At 53.9% G+C, this 12,309-nt stretch overlaps 1 pseudogene; it reads right to left on the bottom strand.

The window, feature by feature from the left end:
- Window positions 1-962: 962 nt before the first annotated feature.
- LOC140898123 (butyrophilin subfamily 1 member A1-like) overlaps window positions 963-12,309 on the bottom strand; it is a 54,421-nt pseudogene continuing 43,074 nt past the window's right edge.

Raw genomic sequence — 12,309 nt, forward strand, 5'->3', positions numbered from 1 at the left:
GAAGCTAGAAAGTTAAAAATCACATGAATTAATACTAACAGAAGTTCAAAGACTATTTTATAATCTTGTGTGAGTTAACTTAAATATATTGCTTAATTAATTCTATCATTTTTTCACCAATTAATTGTCAAAGGTGTAGTGCAGAGGGTGGGTGTATGTGCTCTGCCTTCCAGAGAGAACCAGTCAAGACAATAAAGAGAGGGAAAGAGAGCGAGAGCAGCTGCACATGTGTGTAGTTGTGATGTTTACGACACATGTACATTGTAACTGAACAACCCAGTCTGACAATTTAATAATTTTTTTTGTTAAGATAAATATTTTGGATTTCTTGAAATTCCACAGCTGAAATACAAATTATACTATTTAGAGAAGTTAAACTTCAATATAGATTTGAGGGAAGAATTAAAAAAATTAATGTAAATAATTCCATTTCTAAAAATATGTTTAGACGCTTGTTTTGGAAATGCTGTTGAAATGTCAATGAAAATGTTCTTGCATTTACACCTTGTGACAATAAAAACATTTTCTAAATTAGAATAATCTTTTATCTTTCATATTTTACATTGAGATTTCACAGGGGTAGAATATTCTGACAGGAGTGAATAATTTCCATCTGTCACCATCTCCTACCCCTGGGACAGAGGACAGGGAAAGATGAGGGCAGCAAAAACCACTAGCTGTCTGGCAGTATTTCTTACCAGCATCATCCTGTGCCAGGGATGGAGCAAACACGGGGAGGGGGGAATCTGTCTGGCTCCTTCCAGCAAGTGGGACCTATTCACCCAGCCTGGGCGGGGGTTGCCAGGTGTCCGGTTCTTGATTGGAACCTCCAGTTGAAAAGGGAAACTGGCAGCGTCCAGTCAGCACAAAAAGTCCAGTTGCCTGCAGTGACTGGCCCCACCACTGGGAGCTGGAGGAGCAGCAGCGCTGGGAGGGGCCAGTCTGTGCTGTGGGGGTCACTGTCAGGGACCGAGATTCCCCCCGGCCTGAGCTGGGACTGGGCAGATTTTCAGGGGAGCCGCGTTTGTACCCGAAACATAGTAACCAGGCCTGAAATAAGGGCGGAGCGTCCCGGAGAAGGTGTCAGTGAAACTGAAGAGACGGGACCTGTCAGTCACATTGTAAAACGAGACCTCGCCCGCCTCATAGTCCAGGAAAATCCCCACCCGGCCGGGCCTGATGCTCACTGGGAGGGAAGTCGAGGGGGAGGTGAGGACCTGGTATACCCCACCCCTCAGCCACACGACCCAGTATCCATCCTCAGGTCTGAGTGTGACCTTCCCCTTCCTGCTCACAGATTCCCTACAAACCCCCAGGTACCAGCCTGTCTTGCCTCCCACCTCCCAGTAACGCCTCCCGCCCGTGAACCCCTCAGCGCCCAGGACACAGATATAATGATCGAATCCCTCAGACTTGTTGGGCGGATCCCAGTTTCCGTGTCTCACACATTTCCGATCCTCAGACAGGACGAGGTTGGGATTTGCCGTGTCTGGATCCAGAGTCACGTCCACTGGGGAGAGAGTCACAGTCAGTGCCAGGGGCAGGGGCTGGTCACTGGGATCAAAGGGAAATTAACCTGCATTCCCGTCGCTCCCCACGGTGCCTGCCCCTTCCCTCGCACCCCCTCCCCCGGCACCTTCCCCTTAGTTCTCCCCCCGCCCCTCCCCTCACCCTCTGCCCCCCTGACACCAGCATCCCTCACCCCCCTCTAGTGCCCTGGTGCCAGCCCTGCCCTTCACTCTTCCTCTGCCCCCCTGAGTCACATCTCTACCATTGCCCCCATCTGCCTCCATGGTGCCTGCCTCTTCCTTTACCTGCTCTGCCTGCCTGCCTGGTACAAGTCCCCTTCCCTTCCCCCCTTTGAACCCCTGGTGTAAGCCCTTTTTATCACTCCATCTCTGCCCTACTGGTGCTCACCCCTCCCCTCATCCTCCTTCTGCCCCCCTGGTGCCCACATTTCCACACCCCTCTCTCTGCCCCCCTGTGCTCACCTGTTCCCTTGCCCCCAATCTGCCCCCTGGTGCCCCTCCACTCTCCTCTCCCTGCATCTGCCCCTCTGCTCAGTCCCCACATCCCTCCTGGTGCCTGCCCCTTCCCTCGCCCCCCTCTGTCTTCCTGGCACCCTCCCCTCATGCCCTTCTCCACTTTTATGACTGTCCCTTTCCTTTGCTCCCTTGTTGCCCCCTGGGGTCTGCCCCACCCCTCACGGCCCTCTGGCACCCGCCCTGCACCTCACCCCACTTTCTCCCCTTGTCACCTGCGCCTTCCCCCACACCCTCCTTTTCTTTGGTGACAGCCCCTCCTTCTACCCACCCTCTGCCTTCCCAGTGCCTGCCCCTCTGTCCACCCCTTGTGTCCCCTGGTGCGAGGCCCTTCCCTCTCCCCCTCCTCTGAGCCCCAGTTCCCGTCCCTTCTCCTGCCCCCCTTTTGCCCCTTGAGCCCACCCCTCCCCTCATCTCCCGTCCTGCCCCTCATGCATACTCTATGGCCCTGATGCCTGCCCCTCCTTTTCCCCCTTAACCCCCACCCCCAGTGCCCACCCCTCCCATCATTCCATTCTTCCCCCTGCCCCTCCTCTCACCTTCCTCCACCCACTGGTGACTGCCCCTGCCCCAGCCAGCCCCTCTGCCCCAGCCAGCCCCTCTGCCCCCAGGCTCCTGCCTCACTCCATGCCATAGAATCATAGAATATCAGCGTTGGAAGAGACCTCAGGAGGTCATCTAGTCCAATCCCCACTCAAAGCAGGACCAACACCAAGTAAATCATCCCAGCCAGGGCTTTGTCAAGCCAGGCCTTAAAAACCTCTAAGGATGGAGATTCCACCACCTCCCTAGATAACCCGTTTCAGTGCTTCACCACCCTCCTAGTAAAATAGTGTTTCCTGGTATCCAACCTAGACCTCCCCCACTGCAACTTGAGACCACTGCTTCTTGTTCTGTTATCTCCCACCACTGAGAACAGCCTAGCTCCATCCTCTTTGGAACCCCCCTTCAGTAGTTAAAGGCTGCTATCAAATCCCCACTCCCCACTCTTCTGTAGACTAAATAACCGCAGTTCCCTCAGCCTCTCCTTGTAACTCATGTGCCCCAACCCCCTAATCATTTTCGTTGCCCTCCACTGGACTCTCTCCAATTTGTCCACATCTCTTCTGTAATGTGGGGAACCAAAACTGGACACAATACTCCAGATGAAGCCTCACCAATGTCGAATAGAGGGGAACGATCACTTCCCTCGATCTGCTGGCAATGCTCCTACTAATGCAGCCCAATATGCCGTTGGCCTTCTTGGCAATGAGGGCACCCTGCTGACCCCTATCCAGCTTCTCGTCCACTGTAATCCCCAGGTCCTTGTTCCTGGTGCCTGCCCATTCGCTCCCCCGCACCCATGGTCCTGGCACCTGCCCCACTCCTCATCCCTTCCACCTCCTGGTGTCCACTCCTCTTGCCCCCCCATTGCCCTTGTGCCTGCCCCTCCCTTCTTCTCCTCCCCCTTCTGCTCCTATCACCTGCCCCTCCCCTTTCCCCTCCCAGCATCAGCCTGTCCCCTTCCCCTCCCCACCCCCGCTCCCCCTGCCCTTTCCCGGCTCATTGTCTCCTCACAGGCAGACGGGCCCTGACTCCCCTCAGGGGGGAGGGTGACCAGACGTCCCTTTTTTAAAGGGACAGTCCTGTATTTAAGCCCTCCTGCCGGTGTCCCGACTTTTTCTTCAAAATGGGCAAATTGTCCCGTATTTTCTGTCTCTGCCCCCATCAGTTCTGACGGGTCCTGCTGCTGGCCAGATCCCTGCTCACCAGACGCCCACCCACCAGCGGTGAGGAGGAGGCGGCCAGTGGCTGACGATGGGGGTGGGTTTGCAAGGCTGGTGGCGGGGCGAAGATGCAGAACGCAGGGCCGGACTCTCCCCCTGCTGGTCCACCAGCGCAGCCCCCATTGCGTGCCAGCTCTCAGCCAGCAGGGCCCTGCCCCTGGCCCGTTTCCGGCCAGCGCTGGCTGCTCGCTGCAAGCTGCGGTGGCTGGTGAGTGCAGGCAGGCACCAGGTGGCAGCCGGTTACATGTTGCCCCTGCTTCCCACCCCTCGGCCCTTCACGTGCTCCCCCTCCCTCGCTGTCCTTTGCCCCTTCCCCCGCCCCCAGCCTCACTGCTCCTCCGTATCTGCTACCCCCCAGTGGGGCACATCCTGCTCCCAGCACTGTGTGAAGAACCTGCCCCTGATCTGAGCACTCAGCAGCTCACCAGCCGCATCACCAGCAGGCTCTTTCCTTCCCCCACTGCCTCTGGCTGGGCCAGCACTCTGGGAACGCCCAAGACCCTCCAGCCCAGGGCACTGGCCAAGAGGAGCCGAGCTCTGCATGTGTCAACCCCCCCCCCCCGCCCCCAGCACTGGGACAAGGAAGCCTCTCCTCAGCTAAGCTCTGGGGGTGATAGTGGGGGTGGGGGTGATTTCCAGCCTGATCACGCCCCAAACCTGCAGGCTCCACAGCAGCCCCCAGGGTAGGTTCCTGCCCCCAGGGAGTGCAGAGCGACTCCATCCCCTAGGCACCCTCCCCTGCTGAGCCACCTCTCTGGCCCCATTCGCTGAAGCCCTTGCAATCAAGTTCCCTGGGCCCTGGTGCACAATGCATCCTTAGGGCTTAACCCCTTCCTGCCTGCGCTAAAGTCAGAGGAGGCTGGCTGGGTTATGTCGGTGGCCATCCCCTGCCGTAACCCCTCCCCTCACTGTGGTTATGGATGAATAGAGGCAAGGGCCAAGTGGTACTGTGCAGTCACAGGCACCTGGGAGGCAGAGGCATATGAGGGAAGGGGCAGACCCCAGGGAATCTCTGTTGCTTTGGAGGGGGGATTTCCTCACTTTCTGCCCCCTCCATCTGGGAGAAGGTACATCGGGTGCCAGTCCCAATCCATACCTGCGCAGCGCGTCTGCACTAGGGGTTTGCACCGGGGCAGCTACATCGGTGCAAGGAAACCCCGGCAGACATGGCCTGAGACACTGCTGTGCAAGAGGCAGTAACCCCTCTCCTCATTGGGGTTATGGGTTAGTAATTACAGGATCACTGGAGCAGGGCAGCTGGACTCTGGGCTCCAAGGTAGGGTCCGACCCACTGAGCTGCAGAGTCATTCTCACTCCCACGCTCTGGACCAGGGCCCATGGCAGTGTTTAGACACAGGGGGGTGTCTTCAGCAGGAGAGCTTGAGGTAGCCCCACGTCAGACACCCAGAGCCCAGCGGTTCCAGCCCTCACCTGAGGGGAGGAGACCCACATTCCAATTCCCACCCCACATCACACAAGGGGCACCTTTTTCTGTTCATTGAAACTAGTTAGCAAACTCAACATGGATTCAGGAAGAGTTTCAATCGAACCAAAAATATAAACTATTTCTCCAAAACATTTCTCCCAGCCCCACTTCAAACCTGTCTGAGCGACTTAGGAGTCCAAACTCCAGAGACTTGCAGTGAGTGACTGTCAATATCCCCAGAAACACACAGTTATGGGCAGGCCATGCTCAGGGCATCAGCTATGAAACACTCCAGAGCTGCTGTTAAATTTGCCCTAGGTAGAAAAATGCCCCCCTCCAGACCCTGATCTCACCCCTACATCAGGCTGAAAATGGAGACTTGGCTCCAGCCTGAACTCTCTGACCGGAGAGATTTGTCCCATGGACTCTGCGAGTGGCACAGACTCTCTGTAGATGCACCTAGGTGTCTCCCAGAGTGGATAATGGTCCCAGAGACCGTCTCAGAGCCCCAAGGCTCAGGTGTCTCCATCTAACGACAGCACCAGCCACCCCCCTCACTCTCATTAACTGGCCCTGTGTCAGACACACTGGGAACTTTCAAACCCAGACTCTGGAGACACTTTGGGATCGTCTACACAGCCCGCAGCAGCGAGCTCGGTCCACAGACTGAGGTTTCTGGGGCTCCTGCTATGGCGCTAAAAACAGCCGTACAGACCTCAGTCTGAATTTCGGGCTCTTAAGCCCAGGTAGCAGGGGGGGCTTCAAACCCAACCTCCAGCCCCAGACACAACATCTACACAGCTGTGTTTACTGCTGTAGTACAAACTGCAAGAGCCAAAGTCTGTCACCGCGGCTCTGAGACTCGCCCAGGAGGGCTGACAGAGCAGCACGGCACAGACATCTTCCATGACTGTGGGACATTCACTCTCCCAAGCTGATGTCTGGAGGGCCAGCAACAGCCAAGGGTGTTCCAGGCACCCACAATGACGTACTGCAGAGGACCAGTGACTGGAAAGAGTCACCCTGACCCACCGAAGACAGGGCTGGTCCAATACTGTGCACTGACTGTGGGCAGGACGGGCACATAAGATGGGGCTGCCTTCAGGAGCAAGGATGGTTACTCTGACCTGATTTCCCAGAACACTTAGGGAACAGGGGAGTCCCAGATTATTAAAGACACCCTGCCATGGGGAGGTCAGGCCCAGGACTGTGGGAACCCCATTTTGGGCTGGAAAAAGTGATCCTCTCCCAGGGTTGATTTGTTTTGACTACAGGGAAAAGGGACACGTAAAAAGATGCTGCACTACAAGAACTTTGGATTTTGGGAAGAGGGGATGTCGCTATGGGGCAGGAAGAGTTTCTAGTACTGGGTAAAATGGGTAGCTAAGAAAGCAGGCCCTGGGGTATAAGCATCAGAAGGAGAGGACAGCCATGGGTTTCAGACGTCCCTCTGCTTACTAGAGATACCTTAGCCTCACTCCCAGATTCAAAGCTTGAGAATTGGGGGTGTTTGAGCAGCTTCCCCCAAGAAACTGAAAGGACTCCCTTGGAAAATGATCCAACCAGCAGCGTAGTGGACAGCAGACTCTCTGGGCCAGGGGAGCTGGGGCAGAAGCTAAATGTGATTCAGCATTTCTGGTGGTCCCAGGAGAGGGGTGTGACTAGAGCTCTGAGAGGGCTATTGAACAGCTCTGTAATTTGCAGGCCCAGGTGCGGGTTTTCTTACTGAAACTGGCCAAGCAACGGGAGTAAGCCCAGTGACCAGAGGAGAGGCAGAAGGAGCTACTCACAGAGAAGGGGAGAAGCCACCAGATTGTGGCTGCAGAGAGCAAATGGGTCAATGCACTGAAAAAGGAACAGGGCGTTTGGCAGAAGAAATTCTGCTCTAGCTCCCAAGAAGCCCAGCCATTGGAGATAAAGCTCCAGCACCCATGTGAGCCAAGGACTGGTGAGATTATTGATATTCAGGAGAAACTCATAGCTGCTGAATGTACCAAGCACCAGACAGCAGACCACAGGGAGGAAGTGGCAGTTGGGATTGCCAATACCCCTGGTCAAGAAGTCCAGTCCCTAGAGGAGAAGCGGCACCTGAAAACCAGAATACTTTAGCCAAGGGAGGTGCAAAGCAACAGGGAGATGGAGAACAACAGTCTCAAGACAGCCAAGCTGCAGGCAGCCAAGGTAGAAAATGAGCCATGCAAGAGGAAAGTTACCCAGGATCCAAAATGGGAAGGGCTTGAACAAGCCCTAGGCCTTGGAAGGAGGGGACCAGAAAGGGCTGCAGGATGTGAGTGGTGTGGCTGGGAAACTAGAGGAGGGTTTTCTGGGACACATGAGCCTGCCACACCACTTAGAAGGAAGAAAATTGGAGAAGGTGAGACTGAGGGTATGTCTGCAACTGAGCGGGGAGGTGAGATTCCCAGCTCATGTAAATGTACCTGCACTAACTCTGCTCAGGCTAGCATGCTGAAGGTAGCAGTGTAGCCCGGCAAGGATGGGCAGCTCCGGTCAGCTGCCTGAGTACATACCAAGGGGGCTGGGCGGGTTTGTACTCAGGCAAGTAGCTGAAGCTGCCACCTGCGCCATCCTGGCCACACGGCTATTGTTAAGTCCTAGTTCAGCTACGTCTACATGAGCTGGGAATCACACCTCTTAGCTCCAATGTAGACGTTTCCGAATAGAGGAAAAGGAACAGATTCTGAAAGAAGTTAAAGAACTAGACAGACTAAAGCTGAGGGCTCAGGAGAAGGCAGAGGTACAGGCTGAGGTCTCTGGTGTGTGCAATAAGAGAGAGCCCAGCAGTAAATCACCAGGAGGCTGCATTTACACAGGGGAGTGCAGTGATGCTGCGGGTGTCCTTGGGAGGTTTTTAGGGGAACAAGTGGATCTCGCGCTGAAGGGCTGGATGTCGACAGGCACAGATACAGAGGTGCTGGCTAAAAGGGAAGCTGCACTAGTGGCCGTGTCCTCTACAGCGACCCAGCAACCCCACCCACTAATGAACTGGAGAGAGCTAGGAGAAAAGGTTGCTGCAGTTGAGGGGAGCAGGGCAGAAGGCCTCGCACAGCTGAGCACCCTCCAGGCCCAAGGCTGAGGAGGAGCTAGAGGAGATGCGCTGCCCAAGGGACTAGATCTCAGCCCAAGCCATCTAGCGGGAGCAGGAGCTAGCCCGTCTCAGCACTGGAAGGTAACCAGGGAACAGCAGTGTTTGTTGTTGCGGAAGGAGCTGACGAAGCTCCAGAATCAGCGTAAGATCGAGTGTGGAATGAAGCCTGGTTCTGAGACACATACAAAGTAGGAGAGCCCAGAGGCCTTGTGGAAAGAGATAAAATTATGCCAGAGAGAGAGAAGACAAGTCATCTCCAGAAAACAGAGTAGCTGGGCAGTGAGCTATGCCAGCCAGCTGGAGACAAGGTCAGCACTGTTGTGGGTCCAGCGGTACAGGACCATCGGGTGGAAGATGGGCTGTCTGAGGTGGAGATTCTGGTTTCTAAAGGGAAAAGCAACCACGTTAATAACATAAAAACACACATCCAAGTAGGGTGACCAGATAGCAAATGTAAAAAATTGGGACAGGGGGTGGGGGGCAATAGGCATCTATATAAGAAAAAGCCCCAAATATTGGGACTGTCCCTATAAAATCGGGATATCTGGTCACCCTACATCCAAGAGGAAGCTGAAATAAGAAGGTAAGAGACAGGGGACCTTTCCCCTGCAGGGGCCTGGAAGAGCACCACAAAGCCTGAACCAGAGCTGGGCCATAAAGAAGTCCATCCTAAAGGAAAAGACATCTCCCCAGGGGAGGAGCAGGAAGGTGCTTTTCCAGCTGATAACATTACACACAGTCATGTGGGTGGAGGAGGATTCAAAATGGGCTCCCAGAGCTCCTTTGCTGAAGGCAGCAGGAAAAAAGATATGGCCAGTAGTAATTAATGATGCAAAGAAGCTAGTCTGAATGAAAGAGACCTTGGAAGAGACTCGCTGCAGATTTATGTGAATTCAGGGGACCTCATTACTTGGTAGTTGTGGATTATTTTTCCAGGTATATAGAAATAGTGTACTTGAAAGACGTAACACACCAGAGTGTTCTAGAGCAACTGAAGTGCACAGGGTTCCAGAAAAACTTGTGACAGAGCATGGACCACAATTCACTGCAGCAGAATTTAATTTATCCAAATAAAATATGGTCTTCCTCATATTACTAGCAGCCCATATTACTCACATGCGAATGGAGAAGCCAAGCCAATGTACAGACAGCCAAGAATATCCTACAGCAGAAAGATCCATTCTTTGCTCTTCTGAGCTACAGATCTACACCAATAGCAGCTCCTGGATACAGTGCAGCACAATTCCAGATGGGAAGACAACTCAGAACTGCCCTCCCAATGTAGGGAGTAGCCAAATCAGATAAAAAGAGCTTAGGAACACTTTTACAAAGGACATCACTCAGAGACCTACCAGGTCTAGAACCTGGTGACGGTGTTTGTGTCAAACTGGATGGAGAAAAAGAATGGAATACTCCAGCTGTCGTAAAGGAAAATAATTCAGCACCCAGGTTGTATGTGGTCGAGACTGACAGAGGAGAGCTCAGCAGAAACTGTCAATATCTACAGTTGGTTCTTCAGAAAGAACAATCGACAGAGCAAACTCTACAGATGGTGGATGCAGAGCAAGAAGACGACTCAAGGATTCCAGACCGACCATAGTCAGTCACTGCAACTAACGAACACTCAGAGGACCAATCTGTTACATATTCGGGTCATGTAATTAGAAGACCAGGACCATTCAGAGACACCTGACAGACTGATCCATACTGCACTCCAAATACAGTGTGATAGTGTAAATACTGGCAACGGTAGGGATGTAGGATTTAAAGGGGAAGATGTATTGGAATGCTAAACTGTATTATACTGTTCAGCCACTAGGTGCTGCTGTGTGCTAAATACCTTTTTTAAACAATCCTCAGTCAGACCTGGCAGAGCATTAATTGATCTTACACTGAACACAGCTGGTGTGTATCTGGCTCAGAGGAAAGCGCTGTGGCCAGTCCATATCTGGCACAGGAGCATGACACCAGTGGTGAAAGGTCAGTGCTTTGACTATCTCTGTGATGGCCAGAGGGCCTGACTTAGGTCTGGTCTACACTACAGAGTCAGTCTGACATAAGGCAGCTTACGTTGACCTAATTATGTCAGTGTACACATGACAGCCTTGCTCCCACTGATGTAAGTGCTGCACTACACCAACATAATGACTCCACCTGCACAGGAGGCATAGGACTAATGTCGGTGTAGTTAGGGTGATGCAGTGTTGGTGTAGACACTGCCTTACTTATGTCAGCTGTTAGCTGTCGTTAATTTCATGGCTCCATGCTGGAGCTGTGAAATTATCAAGAAAGCCCAGACCCATGATGGGCTTCAGCTGAAGTCCATCTGCCCTCAATCCTAGCTCCCTGCTAAAGGAGGTGAGAAATGTGGGTGGCTGCCCAAGATCCCCATGGGGCAGCTGGGCTCCTGGCGGGGAGCTGGACACAGCTGAGAAAAGGAGGGCAGTGTGGACAACACCTACCCCAGTAATGACTGCTGTGGCTGTAAGGCGACCTAACATAGGTTAACGTAAGTTTGCAGTGTAGACATGCCCTTACAGGGGGTACAAGTTCTGAACTACGCTGTAGACTATGGAGGATTTTGCCTGTCACATGAGCTACACAGAACATTGGGGGGACAACTCGTAGTCTCTTTACACTTCAGTGGCCAAGGGCTTTGCAGATTTCCTTGTGGCAGCAGGGCAGGAAGTACCCCTCTGGGTGCAGACAATAACCAAGTGTGAGCCATGGTCAAGCCTTCCTTTGGGTACAGGTTGGCTTTGTGGGGGGAAGGGATGTCACGGGGGGGGGGCTGGCCCTTTAAGGGGAGTCAGGGCCCAGCCTACCTATGACAGGCTCCTGTGAGGGAGAAGCAGCCAACCCAGCCCCACCTGGAAGTAATTAAATCTCTAGGTGGCTGGTTGGCAGCCAAACAGCTAATGAGCTTGATAAAGGGTTACCAGGGCTCAGCTGAAGGGTCTTAGAGACAGGAAGCTGCTGAGGAGAAGGGATCCCAGGAGAGCTCACGGAGCAAGGAGCTTGGAGGGGATGCCCCCAGAGAGAGGGGCTCCCCTGAGGGAGAAGAGCACCTGGAGGTGACAATGACAGGCTACAGCAGGACAGAGCCCTAAGGCTGAGAGCTGCAGGGAATCAAGGTACAGCCTGACCTGAACCCAGCTATGGGGTCCCCTGATTCTATGAGGGAGATTGAACCAAGCCTGGCTATGGGAAGAAGGGCTGGGGGCTCCTGATTCCATGAGGAAGACAGAACCAAGCCCAGCTCTGGGAATCGGGGGGCTGAGGGACTCCTGACTCGAGGAGAGTGAGGAGCTGGAGTGAGAGTCAGGGCTGGAGCAGAGCAAAGGAAAAGATTTTATTTTGGGGTTTATGTGGACTGAAAACAGACCTCAGCAGGGGACTTTTGTCTCTGACCTTTTGGGCTGTGTGGAGTAATGTAAGGAGTGTGAAGAGGGTAAACTGAGGTGGGGTGTTTGCAGGGCCACCCTGAGCCAGCTGAGGGAGTGTGGGAGGGGGATGTGAGAAGGGGGTGATGATCGGAGGCTCGGGCTCCCTACAGGCTCAGGGACATGAAATGGCCCAGACCCATCTGTGACCAGGTTCAATGGACACAGACTGCACAGGGCTGGGGGCAGCAAGGGGGGAGGGGAGCAGAGGTGGCGAGGGGAGCAGGGATGAAACGAACCAGAGCCTAGGTTGGTGTCTGGAAAGAGCATCTGGCCTTCCTGACTCTCGCCTTGCTCTGCAATTCTGTTCTGATCGTTGCCATCCAACTCCTCCTCCTCACCACCCTGGATGCCTCCCACCCACTGCCCTCCCCTCCCAGGCTCTGCCTTGCTCACCTCTCACCTCCTGCTGCTCCCGCACTACCAGCCCCACTCACCCCCATGCTCACTTTGTTCCTTCTCCCACCAGCTCCCCCTATACCCAGAACAAACTCCCTCCATGATTAAAGTGCTGTCCTAGGAACCA

The sequence above is a fragment of the Lepidochelys kempii genome, chromosome 14 (genome assembly GCF_965140265.1).
Source record: "Lepidochelys kempii isolate rLepKem1 chromosome 14, rLepKem1.hap2, whole genome shotgun sequence".
Classification (NCBI taxonomy): domain Eukaryota; kingdom Metazoa; phylum Chordata; order Testudines; family Cheloniidae; genus Lepidochelys; species Lepidochelys kempii.